At 36.3% G+C, this 22,536-nt stretch overlaps 1 protein-coding gene across 2 annotated transcripts in view; it reads left to right on the top strand.

Moving 5' to 3' along the window:
• LOC121733053 (fibronectin type III domain-containing protein 5) overlaps nucleotides 1-22,536 on the top strand; it is a 171,328-nt gene that overhangs the window by 146,692 nt on the left and 2,100 nt on the right. The window lies entirely within an intron of this gene.

A 22,536-nucleotide genomic window follows, 5' to 3' on the forward strand; every position in this document is an offset into this window, starting at 1 on the left:
AGACATTGTTGGTAGCATCCTAATGCTACCAATACGCTCTACCTTTAATATTAACACGTTCCTAAATAAGTTTAATTCCAAAAGAAACAGTGACACTAAATATCGAATATAAAACCGCATACAACTTGATGCCTCAAGGCCGAGGGAATATTTTAGTTTGCAATAAATGCTAGCGTGTACCCGTAGTATGCCAACCGCATTGCACCAAAGCCAAGGTCTAAGCGATCCTGCATCAGACGTAATGCCATAGCTGTCCCTTCATGAGAACAATAGTAAATAATGTTTGAAAAAACTTAACCCATCAAGCCCCATAAGCTCACCGGTGAGCGAGACACAATAGAATAACAATAGATTTCCAAGAATCCACGATCGAAGGATTAATAAACTTGCTTTTTAAATATTTTCCAAAAATAAATTATTGCATTGTCATCAACATTGGCTCTTAATACCTATTGCCATATGCAACTACTGGCGTTGAGTAAAAAATCGAGCTCAAAGATTCCGTTACATACATATAGGCTATATCTCAAGCTTATAAAAGCGTGTTAAAAAAGCTAAGCACTCATAAAAAAGAGAGAGACAGAGACAGAGAGAGAAACACGCGATACCGCACGGCTTACAACTATAGCAAAAAGCACAGACATAGATCAAGATAGATACCGCATGTCCCGCGAAGTACATACACATGCGGCATCTATCTTTTATGTCTGTAGCAAAAAGTGTCGTGCTAACTTTTTAGTCTTTATTTTTTCCGTGTAGCCTCCTTTCGCAACGCGCGATAAGGAACTTCGTTCCAAAAAAAGCTGTTTTATCGATAGGTTAGCTACCCGGCCCAGCTGTCATTTAATATTGCGCTAGTGCGTAGGACAGTTTCTGTTTCTTTGGCTATGGGATTGATGACTGATATGACTGGCGAAAGATCAGATGTAGGACCGATTTTTATATGGTTCATCTTTATTATCAGACAATCAGGTGAGCAGCCTGCATTGTGCTTACCAAACTTGAAAACAAAAAAATAACATTTTATAGAATATCAGCTAGAATCAGCAAACATTTTCAGCCAATAATTTATAACTAATATTATGTCTAATCGCTGTTTAAACGCACATTGTTTTTGTAGAGTAATGAATTCAGTCTATTTCTAATTCTAAATCTCGATATATATTTTTGTTTTGTTGGATGATACACGAATGCCATAACGGTGTCCATCTATGAGTATTGAGTGCCATAATAGCTGTAATATTATTATAGCCTTATGCAAATACATTACTATGTTCCAATGTGCCAAGATGCTATCTATGATAAGTGTCTAGAGTGCTATTTCAATGTTACTGGCTTGAAATTGAAATCAAAACAACATGGCAGGTAATAGCGGGTGAGACTGGAAATGTCACCTATCGTAGCTCTGATTTTGAACTATACTTTGAAAATAAAAAGATTACTAATGATCAAGAAGTTGCGACGGTCTTTGAAAAGTTTTTTGCTGACATTCCGGTCTCAACGACAAAAAATTTAAATTCTTCGTCTGAAGCTGCCGAAAAGCTACTCAGAGACAATGTAAAGGAATGTGATGTCAATTTTAAGTTTAGAGAAATTAACCCCAGATATATTATTGATACCTTTAAATTGTTGAGTATTAAAAATACTGCTGATCTCTGGGGCATGTCCACGAAAATTATTAAATCAATAATTGACATCGTAGCTCCTCATTTAGCAATGATTTTTAATGACTGTATAAAAATGGTATTTTTCCTGACTTAATGAAGCATAGCAAGATTGTTCCCTTTATTCAAAGCCGGAACTAAATCGGATCCCACGAATTTCAGGCCTATATCAATTCTACCAACCTTTAGTAAAATATTTGAAAAATTATTTTAAAACAATTACTAGTACATTTTAATTCTAATAATTTATTACATGATAATCAATACGGATTTACTAAGGTTCGATTCACAACGGATGCTGGTATAGGACTTCTTTGCAGTATTTTTGAGGCTTGGGAGGAGTCGCAGGATGCCTTAGGTGTGTTTTGCGATCTCTCCAAAGCCTTCGATTATGTTGAGCATGCTACATTGATCAGGAAATTGCGCCACTACGGAATTAAAGACTCTGCTCTCAGCCCTTTGACTTCTTACCTTAAAAATAGGACTCAAAGGGTTGAGGTAAATAGTAAAAGGTCCAAAGGAACCAAAATATAATTAGGTGTCCCACAGGGATCTATATTAGGCCCATTTCTTTTTCTCATCTATATAAATGACTTACCTTATCTAGTTAAGGATAATAATAATGAGATAGTGGTTTTTGCTGATGACACTTCACTTATTTTTAAAGTGAAGCGACAACAGTCGAACTACGACCAGGTAAACAGTGCTCTCTCAAAAATAGTACATTGGTTTAATGTTAATAACTTACTTTTAAATTCTAGTAAAACAAAATGTATAAAGTTTACTTTGCCCAATGTTAGGCAAGTCCAAACCAATGTAGTACTAAATGATGAGAAGATGAATTTGGTAGACAACACTGTAATTTACTATCAAGTGTAATACCTAAGTATTACACTTGATAGTAAATTACAGTGGGGTCCTCACATTGTTAATCTTGCAGGTAGGCTCAGTTCTGCAGCATATGCAGTCAGAAAAATTAGAAAAATTTCTGACGAAGATACGGCACGATTAGTATATTTTAGTTATTTTCATAGTAGGATGTCATATGGAATCCTTTTATGGGGAAACGCTGCAGACATCATTAATACAATATTTGTGCTGCAGAAGTAAGCCATACGTTCTATTTATAAAATGTCTGCTTTAGAATCTCTGAGAGATAAATTTAAAGAAATTGGTATTCTAACTGTTGCTTCTCAATACATTTTGGATAATGTAATATATGTTAGAAAAAATATAAGTAAATTTAAAGTTAAAAGTGACATTCACTCTAGGAATACTAGAAATAAGCACAAGCTAGATATGCCGGTGATCAGACTTAGTAAAGTCAGTAAATCTTTTAAAGGTCAATGTATACGCCTTTACAACAAAATCCCAGAAAACGTTCAAAATCTTTCCATTAATAAATTTAAAAAAGTAGTTAGAGAACGTTTGTGTGCCAAAGCCTATTATAAGGTCAATGATTTCATAAACGATGGCACACCTTGGGAGTAGGATGGCTTCTTGCAAGGCTACTTCTTCATTATTATAGGACTTACAATTATGTATGTGGATATTGTATATAATATTTAGTTACAAAATTGTAAACTTTATTTTAAAAGATTAATTTTTTTCTCACTTTTTTTGGTAAAAAAGTGGGCCCCGTGCGAGTTTCTTATGCCGGTTCTTCTCGCCGGGCTAGTTCCCGAACCGGTGGTAGGCATCATGTAGGACTTTCTGTAAACATTTATTTTATTCAGAAATAAAACAATTTTGATTTTGATTTTTGATAAATGACCTTAATGTATAAAGAATTTAATTACTTTAATACCCTACATATTTTTATTCTGTCACTATGGCTGAAGAAACATCGAGAACTGCATCTACGACATTTTCTGATAATAATTATAATGACAGCAGAATTTAGTATAAAAGGATAGTAATTAATTATTATACAAAAAAATATTATAAATGACAGTGCCTGTCTATGTGTCTACACCCGTTGCCTTCTTTAGCCTAATCCGCTCTATCGATTTCGATGTAATTCGGTAATCGGTATGTAGATGTGGCAGTCATCTGGTTCAATCTGTGATTCGATTGAATGACACCATTCAATTCAATGACTAAAGGACAACTCGTCAAGAGGAAGACTGTGACGTTTAACATTTCGACTAAAAGTCACATAGTGAAGTCGTTAAATGGGATGCTATAATTTTTTTTAAGAAGTTGTTGACGGGGTAGTAGTAACTAAATCCACACTGACAAATAAAGCATTTTAAATTAAATTTCATCGACAAAATATCAACAGAGTACTAACAGGTGTGCGAGCTGTTGACGCCATATTTGTTTTAGTACCTACTAGCGCCGCAGTGGGAAAAAATGAAATACGTTCAATTACCTGACTGATTTCATGTCCGCTATCATTAAATGGCTATGTTACAAACCGCTAACTAGTTGGACGTTCAGTGACGATTGTTCAATCGACGTTCGGCCGAGTCATTTAATTGAATGGTGTTTTCTAATGAATGCGTCTGTCATTCAATCAAATCGCAGATTGAACCAAATGACTGCGACATAGACATTAGGTGCATGTAAAGAAATAACAGTGTTTTTATTGCGAAAACATATACCATGAACCATCTTTACTCGATAAACGAATTTCTGCGTAACCAAGTTGGGAGAAAATCTAGGAGGAAAATATAAACGAACTATCAATGAATGTAAATCACAAAGTGCCCATAACATTTCGACAAACCTCCATAATATTTATTATTCAAGCCCAATCTTAGTTTACGAAAGAACGAACAGGATTCACAGTGTACATCCACTGTCGTACTTGTTGAATGTTGTACAGTCAACGAAAATATTGTTGAGCGGATTGACATAATATCTTGTCCTTCAGACCTACAAAAAGGATTTCATCAAATGTGACCTGTTCGAAAATTCGTAAGACGGAAGGAGACCTAAAAGAGAAGACGTAAAAGAGGAAATAAAGAAGCAGTAACCTTCTCTCTTACTAACGCACGGTGAAAATGTATTTTTTGCACCAACTGCTTCTTTTCTCTTCAGCGAGGGCAAACCCGGTGTTTTTTTTTTAAATATTTAATTGGTTAGCTTTTGAAAATTACACACTTTAAATAACTTCACATTTGAAACCATTTTGAATTTATGTACCTTTTTGACCCGGTCGACAGTAGGGGTAATGTATTTAAAATGTATATTAACTTTCTGATAAAGAACCTGAGAAACTGGGAACGCAGGACCGATATTCGTAGCCTTTATATTAATTCGATTTATTCTACATCCCAGGGATTCAAATGATTGAAATGACAAAGGATTTTTTTCTCCATTATGTTTTCGTAGGTACGAGTGTAATAGGCGTCGATTGGATCAAGACGAAAATTTAGTATTGTCACTATATAGTATAATCACTAAGCGGAAATGTTGATGCAAAATTGAAAAAAAAAATACTTTATTTCCCCGCTCATACATTTTGACACGTCAGAATTCTGATAGTATGCGGGGTCTACAACAAAATGTATGAACAGAGTGCGTTCCGGCAGGCCTCCGAATTTTTCTGATCAGAAATTTCGGATAATGTGTTTCTATCTCTAGAAAAATAAAGATGTACGATAGGTTGTCCTACTTTCAAATCGTATTGTGTCTTCGCAGTATAAATAATATAAAGTAGATCATCTTTATACTAGTCCAAATCGGGCGCACGCATACGTAGGAATAATTAAAGTAACTGGATAACGTCATTTTCACGACGTAATATTCGTCGTGCGCATAAGGGCCTATCCACATCTCCACGTCACGACGTCGTCAACGTGGAACGGTGCGGTAACGTGGCACGGTACGTTGACGTGACGTGTAACGTAATAAAAAAGCAAGTCTTTTTTCTTCTCTTCCTCCATTTTTAACAATAGCAAAAGCAGAATACGTCTTGTGCGGTCCACATCTAGATAAGTAGTGAAGAAAGTAGCAGTTTTACAAGGCATGGTGAGGTACAATATTGACTACTTATCTATAATATGGACCGCACAATACATATTCTGCTTCTGCTATTGTTAAGAAGACGGAGAGAGAGATTTCATAAAATGAAGACGCACAGACACACGTTACATAAAATTGATTTAAAAACATGGTTGGAAGTCTCGTTGCGGTACTCATACGGGGTAGTCGTGTGTACTTGTATCGAGCGAATCTTAATAATAAGTGTTTACGTTGCGTGCGCCGGCGCACCGGCGCGCGCGCCGAGCTGCGGTACTTATTGCGAGTGCTCGCGCGATTTAAGTTTATGTTAAAAATGGACGATACGCATTCTCAAGATAAAAATATGACGGGATTGAGTGAACAGGACAATATGTCGTCAGACATAGAAGAAGTTTTTTCCAAAGAGATAACAGTAAAAGCTTTAGTAGAAGAGTACCAGGATTGTAGGAGGGACAAAAGACGAAGGGATGATAATAGCGAAGGGATGGAGGAGGAGAAAGGGGAAAGGACTGAAGTTAAAAGACAAGAGAAGAGAATTAAAAGTCAGCTAAAAGAAAAGATCGAGTTATATATTTCCTGTAACGAAAAAATGCCTAAACAATTTTCTTTGGCCAAATTGTTTAAATCGTACGATATTGTCGATATAGAGAATGTTAAGTACCTAAACCCTTTTAAAATTCGTTTAGACATCGGAAGTGAACTTAGCACACAGAAAATTGAAAATTGTCAAGAATTTTTAGATAAAGGATGGAGAATGACGAGGGCTATGGAAAGGAACTTTTCATATGGTGTAATAAAGGATGTGGACTCCGATCTGTCTGAGGAAGAATCCATTTCATGTAATGAACTAGCGAAAATAATGTCAGTTCGTCGGCTACAAAAGCGCAACAGAGAAGGTGAGGGATGGATACTAGGTGAGGCGGTACGAGTATGTTTTAAAGGTACATTTATTCCTCAATACGTATATGTCGATGGTCTACGTATAAGAGTTAATCCCTATATCTTCCCCGTCTCGCAGTGCTCAAAGTGTTGGAGGTATGGTCATACTTTAAGAAAATGTCCCAATAATAAAATTGTGTGCCCGAAATGCGGGGATGGCCATAGTAACTGCGAAACGACAAACTACAAGTGCGTTAACTGTTTCGGAAACCATATGGCTTTGCACAAATTACAATGCCCTGTATTTATAAAAGAAAAAAGGTTGCGAGAAATTATGATGGAGTTTAATTGCACTTATAGAAAAGCCTTAACTATTTATGTTCCCCCTTCTAGCCCCGCCCCCGATCCTCCGATAATACAGTAAACTTCCAACATATCAGACAACAACTCGACTGTTGCAATCGATTTAGAAAATGAGTCTGATACTTCGACTTTTAATTATTTACGAGCGGTGATAAAAAATGTTGCGCAGAAACGAAATATCTCCTGAAACGATAAAGAACGTTCTCGTCTCAGTTCTACTCCAAAAGTCCAAACCTCGTTTATAGAAGAAACTCCAGTCACAGACTCGAAGTTAGAAGAGGAGAAGGAGCAAAAAGTTCCATCAAATAAGTCCGTTAATGTTGAAGAGCTTATAGCCCGAATAAAAGAAATTATATTTTTAAAAGGACTACCTATAGGGACAAAATGTAAGAATGTTATTAAGTGTTGTTTAGAGTGGATTATTTACTAGACATCTCAATTAAATTACGGGTTGAAACAGAACTAATATCAATAATGTCTTTAGAACTGATTGCTATTTTAGAGGCTATCACGTACATTTCTTGCTTCAAACCGGGCAACTTTGTAGTATTCACTGACTCCAAAAGTGCGCTTCAAAATGTGGCTCGGTGTACCTCGAACGGTCGAGGAACACCGATAGCCTACAACACGATTGACACTTTACTTAGCCTTTCTGCTCAGGGATATCGAGTAGTGCTGCAGTGGATACCTTCACATGTAGGGCTGACGGGTAATGAAACCGTAGACCGTCTCGCCAGAGAAGCAACATTCGATGGTGCAATAAAACCTTAGCTTCCCTGCTACGCTGATGCATTATTTTCAGTCAAACAAAAATGTTTAAGAATCTGGAAGGAATACTTCGATGAGCGCTCGCAATCTAAAGGAATATGGTATAAAACCTTACAACCTAACCTACGTCCGTCTGCCTGGTTCGCGATGTCTAATTTTTCAAGAAATACTATAGTGACTGCTCTGAGGCTTCGTTCCGGACACATCCCACTAAACTGTTTCGCGTTTTTGATGAGAAGAGTAAATAACCGAAATTGCAACGATTGTGACAAAATTGAGGATGTTTATCATGTGTTGGTGGAATGTGTTCGGAGCGAGGCCGAGAGGAGTATCTTTTGCTCTGTTCACGGCATTGATTTATATGAAACCGGTGTTTGTAATAGCATTTTGGCTTCACCTATGTCTGATGAAGCGAAAATGCTATACAAACTAGTAGAATTAAATATAAAACGCAGAATTAATGTTACTTAAAAGTTAGTACTTAGTAGTTAATCTAATTTCATATATTTTCTAATATTTGTATGTACCTATGGGAATGACATAATCTTTGTAGATTAAATTCCCTTTTTTTCCAATAAAGATAAAAAAACATGGTTAAGCTACTGTATACATTTGTATTGTGGTATGGTATAACGAGAAGTCCCATCTCGAATCTCGATCGTAAGTCGTAACACATGATTGGTCAGACATAAAACGTCACATAAAATGAGCATTCGAATTTGATAAGATTTCAAAGAAATTTAGCTTTTGTTATTCGAAAGTGTACAAAGTTGACTGCGGTTTTGAATTTTTTTGAAGTGGTTGAATAGATCAACTACGCTTAAATTTTTTACATTGTATTGTACTAGACCCAAATCCTATAATGTGTATGCATTTCTCAGTTTAACCATAGTTATGATACTTGACATAGTTCATTATTTAGATGTGTTAGTAAAAATAAAATTTATTTTCTAACTACGTAAAGCGTACGATTTTCACTAAACACCTGCATAAGAAATAAATTCATCAAGACTATGAACTAAACTTTATTTATCCAACGGATTTTCTCGATGCATAAATATTGAACATTAACTTAATGCGATTAGTATTGCTCATCGTACTGAGAGTACTAAGTCAAGTTGTGTCTGATAATATTAATAATTAATTTATTATTATAACATCACTCTTATTTTGTATATGTTGTTGTAAAGAATTTCGTGTGAGTTTTTTTATTCGAGATCCGCTCTTTTCTCTTCTCACTCTTTTTCTGTCTCTACTCTTCATTTCTCAACCCCCGATTCCTTGGAGCTCGAGTATGCATATCATTAAACGACATATTATTATTTCCTTTATGCAATCCAATACTCTTACATAAGCTTTCATGCGACATAAAAGGATATGTTTTCGATATTTTATCACCTGGAATCCGTTCCCAGTGGAGCCCATTAGTGGCTTTTAATGCTACATTCGAGATGAAACCTCTTTGAATACGCTAAAGCTCTGTTTAATCTTTGAATTTTTAAGTAACGGAATATATTATAAGTTATGATTTAGCTAAAATAATACGAAGGGTTTAAGGTTGTAACGCGTTTAAAATTGAAAGATTTTAATCAGGGATTCATATGGCACATGGCAGTCGAATGAGAATAATGCTTAGCTCACTGACTTAACATAACGTGACCAAAAAAACGTAGCCATATTCTCCATTTGTCTATATATAATATTCTCTTTTTTTTTGATTATTTTTAAAATTGATGAAAATGATTATAGAAAATAAACAATAAAAATAGAACGAGACAGATGGAAAACCTTGGGGGTGGCTTTTTCCCAACAGTGGGATAGTATAGGCGCTTTTAAAAAAATGTCTTAAGAATAGTGTACTCGTAAATTAAATATATTCTCAAAAATTTTGATTTTCGATTGCCGGTTTCATAAAATTATGCCTGAAGTATTGCGCTTGTTTGATTTTGAAATAGAACAAGCGATTTGCATTTTGTTAGTACAATGGAATAACGCTGATGACCGTCGAATCGCTTTATGTAAATCAGTCGAATCGTTAAATCGTGAATCAATCAGAAACGCGATTAGTTATCTTTCATCTTTCTGTTTATTCAATGTTTTTAGATTGACTTTAACCTTTATAAAGATTAAATATACGTGGGAGAGCCATGCTTCGGCATGAATGGGCCGGCTCGACCGGAGAAATACCACGTTCTCACAGAAAACCGGCGTGAAACAGCGCTTGCGCTGTGTTTCGCCGAGTGAGTGAGTTTACCGGAGGCCCAATCCCCTACCCTATTCCCTACCCTCCTCTATTCCCTTCCCTTCCCATCCCTACCCTCCCCTAGTACCCTATTCCCTCTTAAAAGGCCGGCAACGCACCTGCAACTCTTCTGATGCTGCGAGTGTCCATGGGCGACGGAAGTTGCTTTCCATCAGGTGACCCGTTTGCTCGTTTGCAAACCCCCTTATTTCATAAAAAAAAATTACATGATCCGACCAAATGACGTGGGCCCGTCAACTGCCTCTGAATATTGATTCTTCGATGGTATATTGCGTAGCTTTCTATCAAAATGGCCGATGTAATTCTACATAGAGTCATGAGCGACGTGTCTATTCTCGCTCGCTATTTCAGAGCTCGTAATCTCGATCGGTTTCGGCATAAACAAAGACATTGCAATTCCATTTAAAATTGAATTTGACGGTAGTTGGATGTGTTCCAAGCGGAATGCACCTGTAAATTGTTTTGAACATATCCTGTTAGATGTTCCTTTTACATCATTATGGTTTTGAAGTGAAAACTGGTGTGGTTTAAAACGAATACAAGAAGTAAATATTATTATTACTAACATGTTATAGTTTTCGAAGTACAAGGACACAGGTTATAGTTTTCGAAGTACAAGCAAACAGGTCACCTGATAGAAAGCAACTTCCGTCGCCCATGGACACTCGCAGCATCAGAAGAGCTGCAGGTGCGTTGCCGGCCTTTTAAGAGGGAATAGGGTAATAAGGGAGGGTAAGGAAGGGAAGAGAATAGGGTAGGGGATTGGGCCTCCGGTAAACTCACTCACTCGGCGAAACACAGCGCTAGCGCTGCAGTTTCACACAGATTTTCTGTGAGAACGTGGTATTTCTCCGATCGAGTCGGCCCATTCGTGCATGGTTCTCCCACGTTAAAGTCTTCTTCTTCACATGTTTTAAAATGGGTGTTTTAGGCGTTTGAATATAAAATTTAGCTAGCCAGCATTACAATAAACTAAATCAAACTTTAAATAAAATATTACCGTGTTATCAACAATAAGAGGATTCCACACCGCCCTTTTTTCCATACAAACGTTGTCCCCTGTTTCCTCCCTGGATAATGCTAGTAGAGTTATAATTTTTTTCCTGAATATCTACGGCCACTAATACAATGTCCCTATGTTTTATTTTTTTTATAATTTAATTATTAAATAAGATATGAACGTTCAAAAACCCAAAAAAATGGCGAGATTTTCCACTGTGTTGAAACTTCCAGAAAACAGATTTGGCTAGATTATATAAAAAAAAGCAAAACATAGGAACACAGCTCAAGCCTTTTTTTAATCTTTAATGAAAAAAGTACTTAAATCGGTTAAATTTTGGAGAAGGAATCAGGGGACAACGAATCGTTGATTTTCTGGATTTTCTGCAGTTGTCCTATCGCGTTCTGCGGTATACGCTTGAGGTAAGGGAGACAGCTACGAGTATAGATATTACACGTACTTTTTTTTCATTTCTCTAGCCGCTGCTGTATCCTCTTAATTAAATGTCATGTATTTTGCAACAAAATATTAAATAATAATTTTATATTGATTCGGTCAGTTATATTCTTGTTTAAATGAAAATACAATGAGTTATACCTATTATTATCAAATACGATTACTACCAGAACTATTATTGTATCAAAAACATAATATAACATTATTAATAATAGTTCTCATAACATTTAACATCACTGCTACCGAATTCCTATTAACTACAGATGTTCACTGCTATTGTGCTCAGCTCAATACAGAGATAAAATTAGTTCGATTGTTCAAGCACGAATGTTGTTACATTATTGGATACAACATTAGTTTCCACTTAGCTGCTGATTCCTATTATCTGTTTCTAATATTGATTAAGAATAAATCAATATTTTCGTTTTGTATTACATTAAATTCAAATTCGTGTTAAATCTTATCTTAAATCTTTAAACGAGCAACTCTTGTACATATATAAATATATAATTGAAATCTCGGAATCGGCTCCAACGATATTCATGAAATTTTGTATATAGGAGGTTTCGGGGGCGATAAATCGATCTAGCTAGGAATCATTTTTAGAAAATGTCATTTTATTCGTGTTTTATCGAATACCGAGCAAAGCTCGGTCAAATAGCTAGTATTATGTTAAAATCAATGATAAAAGTTGTATTTAGAAGTTTGTTGATAACTAAATGTTAGCCTAAGGGCTGTTCCACGTGTACCACGACCACAACCACACCACAACTAACTAGTTACTGTAATCTATGTGCAAACTTCACATAAACCATCTACTAAATAGTCCGAACAAAGCATAAACATGATTATAGAGATTATACAGGGTGTAACAAAAATAAGTGGACCCTAGAGTATTATCACTTATTTTTGTTACACACTGTAGAATAAAAACGTACCTTAAAGGTATTACACACGAAAAAAATTCACAAAGATGTAATAAAGGGATATCACGTGCCAAATATAAAGGTGAAGAATTCCTCCAATGTCCAATTCCGCGTTGGAAATATCAAAACTTCACGTTTGATCGTCCCGGGGCTCTGGAACTTGTCAAACACGTTACACGAACCCACGGGACGTGGGATCATATTATCACGTGTTATGGAATTTGTTGGAAACACTACGTGTAAACGCCTGTTGGAATCAGCTATTTGTGATTTAACACGTCATATTTCGCGTCGAGCTGTGTTGAAGAGCTTCGCCACAATGTTATGCGGTAGTGTAGCTTAGCCATGTTCTAGAAATTCAAATAAAAAAATAAAGTTCTCCAAACTCCAAAGTCAGAACACAAGCATACACAAGAGGCACTTAAATCTCACTTAGTGCTTAGGCATGCTTGTGTTCGGTTCGGGCGGTCTTACTTTGAAAAAGTGGTATTTTTTTTAGCATCGATAATCATATCGTTTCGTATTCTGCGAGAGATCGGATCCCACACAGTGGATAAATAAGACTCGCTACGCCCGTGCTAAATTATAATAGACGCAGACCTATCCTCTTAAGAACTCCAACAGAAACATCTTGTCAAAACAATGACAACTTGAATGGTGTACTTCATATTATTTTTTATTGACGAAAATTAGTAATGGTCTAGTGCAGGGGTCACCAAATGGCGGACCGCCGACCCATTGTGTGCGGACTAAGCATGTTTGAAGATGATCTTCTTTATTCTTCTTAGGACTAATCTTAGGACTTCAACATCTCCAGGATTTAATCTATAGCTTGCAGTTGCACCAATATTTCACTCCAAACTTCAGAGCGATAATTAGCTACAAAAAATGCTTACTTTTCTCATTGATATCTAAAAAATAGTTTTGTAATATCTGTAATTACCTTTGTTTAATAATTTTTTTAATTAATATAAAATGTGTGGACCGCGAAGGTCATTTCATGTCTTAAAACGGACCCCGAGCGAAACTAATTGGTGACCCTTGGTCTAGTGAATTTAAATTATACTGTGGCTTATGGTTCGCTGGCGATGTGACATGTCCTTTACTGACTCGAAAGTGGATGTCAGCTGAGGATCGCGCGGCAAATCGAAACTCATATCTGTGATTGATTTTGTCAAATGCGAACTGTTTTATCCGAAGATTTCTCGTGTAACAAGAGAATTTATTTGTAACATCCAATTTTTATTTTGTTACATTTGCGATTTACTCTTTGTGATTTTATTTTACTGCTCGAAATTCTGATTAAAGTTTTGTAAATCCATATTATTATTTGTATAAACATAAAATAAAAACACATTTTTGGTAAATCCTGCAATTTATCGAAACGAAATTATTAATACCAACTATAATTTTTTCAGTTGCTATTAAAAATTAGGTTTTTATAAAAACCTAATTTGTTGGTTGATCATAGACAAATGCAGGTGTCTACTATGAAGTCTAATTGATTTGCCTTGAAGGCCCGCATCAACTAAATGTGTATAAAAATACGGTAAAAATTTCACCACCATAAAAAATGTGGTGAAATTTTGACCAACACAAAATTGTTAGTACAACCTATTATACGTATTCTGTAGTACAACCAAACAAATCACACGTGTCGATAAAACCTTCAATTATGAATGTAGCCTTTCGAATCTCGATTATTGATTAAGGAACGACAAAAATAGTGATCATAAAAACATAACTGGAGCGCGTCCTAGTTTCGGCGGTATGACAATTGTGCATCACGCCATCCTTTCATTATGTTAATAAAATATTGAAGCTTTCAACATTAATTGCCTGTAAATGCTCTAAATCTGGGATCCTTATTAATTTTGTTTTTTTAATTTATGTGCAGGGCAATGGTAGATTATGTACAGTGTAACTCTTTCAGCGCTGCTTCTTTTACAGTAAACTCTATGTAACAAAGGACACATACACATTACACACCCTAATTCATGAAGACCTAAGCGGCCGCATCCGGCCGCGATAACAATAGATAAGCTATTGTGTCTCGTTATTCCACGATCGATGGGCTAAAGTATATTTATTATAACTTTTTTTTGTACGTTTTATTGGCATTCTAATCATTACATAATATTATCATAGTACCTACGAATACTAAAAACTATTATTATTCGTAGCATAGTACTTATAATTAGGTATTATTTATTATTATTAAGACAGAAGGACGAGCCGAAATATCTTTTCAGTTCTTCTATGTATTTTATATGCAATTTTGCGATGTGCAATGTGCAAAAGTTGATGCCACCTTAAGGTAGCTTTTCGAAGCGAGCGTCTATAGCGTCAGTGACGCCGCGACTGTAAAAAAGTATGATTTGGCGTAGATAAGTGACGTCACAGAGTACAGACGCGTTAATGTTGGTGCTCGACTCCAAACCACTCCAAACCATACAATTTTCATTGTCGCGGCGTCACTGACGCTTATAGTCTATACTCTATAAGCGTCAGTGGTGTCGCGCTATACGCTCGCTTCGAAAGGCTACCTTTAATAATCATAATATCGTTATACACCAGCTAACACAGTGTAAATAATCCGCTTATTAAATGACAGGAAGAAGGCGCTTTAATAATTGTATTATGTTACCAAATACCCCCATTATCACCAACGCGTTGTGTTTACGTTTCCGCCAAAAACATTTTGATTGAATGTATAGATGTAAGTATCTCAATGATTGAATTTGTCCAAAATTTCATTTCCCTTCCGGCAAAATTCATAATAAGAATAGCTAGCTTACAATGATGAACTTTCTCTTTGACATTTGACTGTCTTTTGACATTTCTAAAAAATGCGCACTACACTTTCATATTTTATATTGCCGCCCATTTTTGTCTTAAAAACTTCATGACGCGAATCATCTGACAAAGCGAACATCTCGTCTGCTTATGTCTTACATAGAATTGGCATAATATCACGCCAGAAACGGCCTAAATTATTATTATTTGTGTAATGGTATAATGTTTTCCACCGCGACCCATTGGCTTACAGCGAGGCCACATTGCTTCGTTGCTTGGTTGTCGGAACGGAATAACACTGCGTTGCTGTGACGCTCGACAACACAATAAAATGCATTAACAGTGCATAGCGCAATCCACCCCCTCAAAACACCGCAACACATCAATGTGGCAAATTACGTTTGTAAAACGTAGTTGGCGCTGCGGCAACGCAACGAATCAATATGGCCTCGTACTCATTTGACTATAATACAGGACGTCTGCTGCCTCCTGGACCGTTGCTTCCTATACCCGCGGCGAAGCGCCCGGGACTGCGGCTGTCAGTTTGCCCTATTACACGCGGCCCCGGACGAAGCCAACCAGAGCAGCTAGCGGAGCCCTGCCCGCGCTAAGCCGCGGGCATGCCCCTGCCAGTGCCAGTGTGACCAAGTAAGCAGTAGCACGCTTACTAGTGTGTTCCGAATCCGGTGGTCATGGGCTCCTTCACATTAGGGCAGACGCAGAACACCATTTGGTGACACTAAATTAGGCGCAGCATTTGGTGGTGCGTCGTTTTAGGGTCAATTTATAATAGCGCAGAGTCGAAGCGAAGCGAAGAGAATTCCCAAAAACTCAACATAGAAAATTCAACCTTAGCTCCAGAGCGTAACGCAAACAATACTTCTGCAAGGCCAATCAGCGTTGGTCGGGTGCATTCACGCGAATTCGCGCGAATGCGCGCGACTTTTTAAATTTTTAGAAGTAAAAGAGTGCGTTAACGCTTTGGAGTTAAGGTTGAATTTGTAATGTTCAGTTTTATTAATTCGCTTCGATGCGCTTCGACTTTGCGCTAGTATAAATTGACCCTTACGCGCGCAACTGCGAAGCCCGAAGCATAACTGCGCTTAGATATGTGCGACATATCCCGCTCCTTGCCTTAAGCCAAGCTGCGCCGTCGCCTAAATCGAAGGTTCAAAGATGGCGGACGTACGTAATGTGGTCGGGTCGATTCCAGCCTATTAAATACACCATACTTATATTTGATGTAACCCGTCAAAATAAAAAGGTCCGCCATCTATTTGAATCAATTTCTCTGGCTATTTAAAGATGGCCACTTGGCTTACGGCCGTTCCCAATATTCAATCTATCTCTGGTTTGACATACAACTGATCGCAGCTAACATTGAATTGACATAAAATATATGGCTCTAATGTCTAATGTGAGCTATTCCTATCTCTAGTAGGGCAAAACCAGAGATAGATCAAATATTGGGAACGGCCGATGATTATGTCATATTGAAGAGTGATATTTAAGAGCCCCCGCAGACTGCAGACTTTTAGTCGGCCGATAGTTTGATCGAAAGCTTAATCAGTACGAAGATGTATGAAGGTGCGCTCACTAAATGATTTGTATCGGCCGCGATAATAATGCAATTCCAACTTGGTCAAACTATCGGCCGACTTAAAGTCTGTAGTCTGCGGGCCCTCACAGACTAGAGACTTAGGTAGCCCGCAGACTACCGACTTTTAGTCGGCCGATAGTTTGACCAAATTGGGGTTTCAGTCTTCGATCAAAATATTCAGAAATATTTGATCGAAGGTTTCACAAGTTACATTTTATCGGCCGATACAAATCGTTTAACCTTCATAAATCTTCGTACTCATTAAGCTTTCGATCAATCATCAAACAATCGGCCGACTAAAAGTCTGCAGTCTGCGGGGCTCTTACGCGAGACAAGGAGAATTATGTCGCATTGTATAAGCGCAGTTTGGGCTACTGCCTGGATGTGAAGACAGTCTTATGCACCTTACACACGCACGCTCGAGCACAGGCGAAACGCCTACGCACTTTTGGTTTGAACTAACACACAGTAACGTGTTACCGCTTTGGGTTAACAGGCTAAACACAATTTTTTTATATTCCACCAAAGTCAATTTTGTAAATATTTTTAACTTTTCTTTATTATAATGTGTGAATTGTAAAAAATCTACTGTACCTGACGGATTTTAACTAATTTATTTTAATATAAATTAGATCAAGCTCGTCTGCTCAATATTATTCCATTAAAATATTTCTAACCGACTTCAAAAAAGGAGGTTATCAATTTGACGCGTATGTATGTTATATTTCAAAAACTGCCCAGTTTTCTTATAATATGTTATATCAGCGTCTGAACAAATGTGCCAAATTTCAAAGTGTATGTATGTTTTTATGTTTGTGTTCGCATATCTCCGAAACTACAAGTCCGATTTAAGTGATTTTTTTTGTTGTACTAGGTACTGTTCAACTTAGGGAATACTGCAAGTTTCATCAAAATCGGTTTAGTCGTTTTTGAGATAGAGAATTTGAATTCTTAATTACGTACAATTTTGAAGTCGGTTATATATTTTTAAAATACTATTATTGAAAAAGTTTTTGTGTATCTTTCGTATATATTATAGTGACAAAAAGTTTTTTCATTGGTTTTTTTTTGTATTACATACATTTTATGTACTTATTCAGATATAATTATGTATTCATTAATACAGAAAAAGATATGCATCTTTTTTGTTCCCTTTTCATCGTTAAAAAGTATAATTATTCATTCTGCAGTGTCTAAAGTCGTAAAAATACACGGGAGAGCCATGCTTTGGTATGAATGGGCTGGCTCGACCGGAGATATACCACGTTCTCACAGAAAACCGGCGTGAATCAGCGCTTGCGCTGTGTTTCACCAAGTGAGTGAGTTTACCGGAGGTCCAATCCCCTAACCTATTCCCTTCCCATCCCTATTACCCTATTCCCTCTTAAAAGGCCGGCAACGCAGCTGCAGCTCTTCTGATGCTGCGAGTGTCCATGGGCGACGGAAGTTGCTTTCCATCAGGTGACCCGTTTGCTCGTTTTCCCCCTTATTTCATAAAAAAAAAAGAAATATTCATCTGTATATTGAATGTAAATAAAATGTATACTCAATAACTAGTTCATTCTTCAATTACGAGTAAATAATGAAATAATGATTCCTCGCGTTTATTTATTCATCGAACTGTATCCACTGTTAGTAATGACTTCCTACTATAGTGCATGAAATTTTAACGAGGGGATACCACGAACACTTGAATTGGTGATCCATTAACGTTTCATGATCATGTGCCTTTTTACTTTCAAAATAATAATATGAAATAAAAAACACATTAAATACTGTACTGTGATTAATAGATTTCGTTTATGTATAGTGAATGTTGTCTAAAAATGGAAATCCGCCATTGAATGCATTGGGACTATCGTTATTTTGTTTTTTTTTTTGGTAATATAATTAAAAAAAATACTGTTTGATATCTAATAATTGATGGTTTAGTTTATTCGTTTAGCTCAGCTTATTTTGGTAGCTATTACAGCAATAATTACATACGGTATTTAATTAGAAAATATTATGGTGATGATAGTAAAATTACCAACGTCACCTACAAATTTAACGTTCAACAAGAAGGCATAATTCAAAAACCACAGTGGCTTGGTAACATTCATTTTAATTCATGTAATAAATTGAAATACATCGAAATGCGAAAGCCTCTACGATTCGTTTTTTCGACACGTGTTATATTTAAAATAACATTTTGACGCATGTAAATCGCTTTCGATTAATTTTTTTTATTGGCATGGGTGATGTTTAAATAATACTGGAAAAAATTAACATAATTTTACAAAGATAAGTAAGATCTGAGTCAGTGGGATGAATGCACACGGCCGTGGCAAACTAACAAAATTTACTATTCTGATTTTATTTAAGCGATTTGTTGCTGTACGGCATGGTCCTTGCGTTTGTAACGACTTTACTGTCCAAATTATCTTAATTAAAACGACCAAACAACTCTACCGTCCGTAATTATTGACGTGTGGACGTCACCCACTATGTTTCATCAATAGCCGTGTACTGACCAAGCGAGCAGCCTCGCGAGGCTCGGGCTGCGGCACGCTAGGGCGAGACAGCGTGAACGTTGATCTGCGAGGCACGTCTTGACCGATCGAGGATTTGCCCTCAAGAGGCAGCCTCGCAAGGCTGCTCACTTGATCAGTACACGGCTATTTATCATTTTAACTTCATAGTTCACACAGGCATTATACTAATTTACATAGTTTCAAAGCAAGAACTTATATTTTATTACTTTTATTAACTCAAGCTAACAATAAAAATTTATGTAAGCTCGTTTAATAACATTCACTCTACAACAAAGAACAAATTGAAAACTCAACAAAAAATTCCCTTTCTTTGAACACAATTATTGTTACCAACTTAACATCAACAGTGAAATAAAAGTTCATAACACAAAACTTCTCTGTTGACGACTTGAAGCAATTTTCAACATTATTTGTCGCTCTTTTTTAAATCGAGAACGGCACTCGCCTCTTTCACCGCTTTTCACTGTTTCCATTGTTGAATTTCCGATTTCATTGTTCTAAAGTTGATGCAACAAGCAAAACCTTTTTAAGAATCACAATGCAGTTGATTTACTGGACTGGATGTTTTTTGAAGTTTTTCGAAATATTTTTTGTGTGTCCGCGTAGAAATGGTTCTAACTTCGACATTATTATTCGTGTTTCAAAATTATGATTGTATTCTGAAAAAAAAAATCTTATGTTTAGCGAATACGAAAAAAAAACTTTATAAATGCGCAAACTTTTAAGTTTGTACCGTTTCCGGCTCTTTATCAAAACCACTAATGAAAATCTACCATTTATGTAACTCGCTAGACGGTAGAGCGCGTCCATGGCCTCTACCGTCCTCGTGACTCGTGACCTTCGGTTCGCACTCGTAGAGGGTGCAGGTTCGATCCCGGGTGGAAGCGTGAACGAATGAGATATTTTCTGATCTCAAGTACATAATACGGACGCTCGTACGGTGAAGGAAAACACCGTGAGGAAATCCGCACATGGTTGGTCCCAGACGTATTGACTAGTTCTTTCCTCTGGACTAGGCCGACTATGCTGCGAGAATGTCGTATGTACTTGGGCAACCATACGGACATTTAAATCTTGTCCCAGGCACTACAGTATTTGAGGAGTGGTAACTTCGCTCTGAAAATACTGTATAAATCATCCACTATGGATGCAAATGCCTAGTTTTTAGACGGTAGACGGTTAATTAAGAATTATGTAACCTAGCTCTAAAAATAAACGCAGAACGTTAACAAATGAAAGCGTAGAACATGAAGCAAGTAATTTAATTAGAAAAGCGTTTGAAAGTCCTGATACCATCAAATTTTTGCTACAAGCAAGCAACATTTGGCCTGCTAAATCACGAATTGCGTGCTAGGATCATATTCTAAGGAAAATTTTATAGTTTACTCAAAACCAGACTTTCTGTTGATTGCAGAAAGTTGGTTTTCTTTTAAATCTGTACGGGTAACAGATAATCAAAATTGAACCTCCTAAAATTATTATCATTATTGCCCCAAACGAACAAGCACCTTTAAAAAGAATATTGGATATTTTAGTCTTACGAAATGTAAATCAAAATAATAGTTTTGAGAAAATGATATATTTCACAAAAATATTTTTACAACAAATAAATAATTAATAACAAATAAAAATAATCCTGAATACTTACAGACACCGAGACACATTAAAATGAAAAATTGCATTCTGTCTCTTCAACTAACGGTAAGGCTAAAAAGGAAAGGTTTAAAGTTATGAAAAAGAGCAACAAAGTCATGACATTTCACGCGATAAAATTGTTTATTTAATATCCAACAATTTTCATAAATAAATTACACCAGTTGCAGTGGCGTGCATAACAGTAATTTAAATAATCAAGTGAAAGGCTAACGAAATATTCTGAAATATGTGCTAAATTATTACCATAGTATTACACGAGTTTAATAGAAAATTTGGAATAAAACTTTTTGTTAATGATTGTTTTTAATACTAAATTGCGCTTAAATATTATTTTGTGTGTATTTTCTATGTCGTTTACGAAATATTTGTAAATTTTAGATATTGAAATTCAGTCATTGTGAAAACATTCTAGATTCTTTTATACACCGAAAGTTACACTTTTTATTAAAGTGAAACAATTTATCAAGAGACTAACTTCAACTTAAATGGATCTAAAGTGGCTTGACGTTTTAAGCTATTTAGATATTTTATCTGGATGATACTATCTTCAAGCAATGTAAAAGTCAGAAAACTCAGTCAACAAAGTAGTTGTAGAATGAGTGAGCGGGAACCTAAGCAATTTCTGCAGAAACTTATTCAGGATGGTTAAAAGGACAAAACATACTAAAAGTCCTGACGTCTAGGAGGTGAGCCGGAGGGAGGAGAGGGCGACAAAGATCTCAAGTTTTGGTTTTTCGTAAATAACTAAAAAAATATTCGTTGTAGCAAAAAATATTCTATGACGACATTAAAGCTTATTAAATTCTCTATAAATTAGATTCTATACACTTTTTCCAAATTCTCATTCGTTTTCGAACTACACGCTCAGGAAAAATAAAAATTAAAAAAAACTTTATTTTCAATATGTAGGTATTCCTTTCTAATTCTGTTTGCAGCGACCAAATATTGTTCTTAGTAAAGCCTCAGATGCTGGTAAGTCGTCTATTGTTCTTGGAGTCAAAACATTTCCTTCATTTTTCCACCCTCACTCTTGAGGGGTCAGCTCATTCCCGATGATTCATGATGTTTTTTCATACAAATAACTAAGCTGGCAAACAAGAGTATGGTCTACCTGATGTTAAATGGTTACTATAATGCATATGCGACGTCTGCAGCACCAGGAGTCACCTGTAGCACTCCTGGTGCTGCAGACGTTGCCACTTTAAGGGGTGTGATGAGGCGATGGGTGAGGGGATGAGGGATGTAGGGTTCGGTGAGTGAGGCCCTCTCACTTACTGAACGAAGCAAAGTAGCGATAAAGCTATTATTCAAACAGAAATAGAAAGGAATATTAAAAAATAAAGCTTTTCTTAATTTTCACTTTTTCTGAGCGATTGGTTCGAAAACGGATGAGAATTTGGAAAAAGTGTATAGAATCTAATTTATAGAGAATTTAATAAGCTTTAATGTCGTCATAGAATATTTTTTGCTACAACACATAGTTTTTAAGTTATTGACAAAAAACCAAAAAAAATTGCCTTTGTCGCCCTCCCCTCCCTCCGGCTCACCTCCTAGATGTCAGGACTTTTAGTATGATTTGTCCCTGATCACCCTGAATAAGTTCCAGCAGAAGTCGCTTAAGTTCCCGCTTTTGAGTCATTCGTTAACCGGACTAATTTC

Source organism: Aricia agestis, chromosome 13 (genome assembly GCF_905147365.1).
Source record: "Aricia agestis chromosome 13, ilAriAges1.1, whole genome shotgun sequence".
Taxonomy (NCBI): domain Eukaryota; kingdom Metazoa; phylum Arthropoda; class Insecta; order Lepidoptera; family Lycaenidae; genus Aricia; species Aricia agestis.